Below are 856 nucleotides of genomic sequence, written 5' to 3'. Positions count from 1 at the left end.
TCCCCTGCCTGTGTCACATGCCCTGGCGCCAGGGCCAGCTCTGTTTACATGGACCAGCCTTGGATCCTCCTGCTGGGAATGAGTCAGGCTGCTCCAGCAGGGAGCGGGTGGATGGGGCCAGGGATGGCCAGGGGTGGCTGGAAAGGGCTCACACCCTCCTCTGCTTCCCACCCTGCTCAGAGCCATCTGCAGCAGCACAGAAGGTGCTGGAGGCTGGAGCTGCCTGCCAGGAAGTTCTCCCTGGCTCAGTTCCACCAGGCCAGCTTCCTTCCCCTCCACCCCACCAGCACGTCATGGCTCAGCACAGGGGGGGACGACACAAGCCCTAAACAAGCCCCCAGCCCCTTCCAGAGGGTCTAGCTTGGGTGGGATGGCCAGGACACTGCTGAGGAGCCCCAATGTCTGCAGTCTTGGGGTGTCTCCTGGGGTGTCCCCGGGGTTTGGGACCAGCAGCTGGGGCCAGCTTCCTTCCCCTCCACCCCACCAGCACGTCATGGCTCAGCACAGGGGGGGACGACACAAGCCCTAAACAAGCCCCCAGCCCCTTCCAGAGGGTCTAGCTTGGGTGGGATGGCCAGGACACTGCTGAGGAGCCCCAATGTCTGCAGTCTTGGGGTGTCTCCTGGGGTGTCCCCGGGGTTTGGGACCAGCAGCTGGAGGTGGCAGGAGAAGCCAGCCCCTCTGCCTCGGGGGGCTGAGCTGCCACTGGACCCGTGGGGTGGCCAGGTGGGTGTCAGCAGCACAACATCCCCCTCCAGCTTCCCCAGTTGGAACCCTGGCCCCTCAAGAGGTGCTGCAGTGGTGGCAGCATCTCTGGGGGGCCAGCAGACCCCCCAGGGTCCCCCGGCCACATCCA

The sequence above is a fragment of the Chaetura pelagica genome, unplaced genomic scaffold (assembly GCF_000747805.2).
Source record: "Chaetura pelagica isolate M959 unplaced genomic scaffold, ChaPel_1.0 scaffold911, whole genome shotgun sequence".
Lineage (NCBI taxonomy): Eukaryota > Metazoa > Chordata > Aves > Apodiformes > Apodidae > Chaetura > Chaetura pelagica.
Note: the sequence above shows the minus strand (reverse complement) of the source record.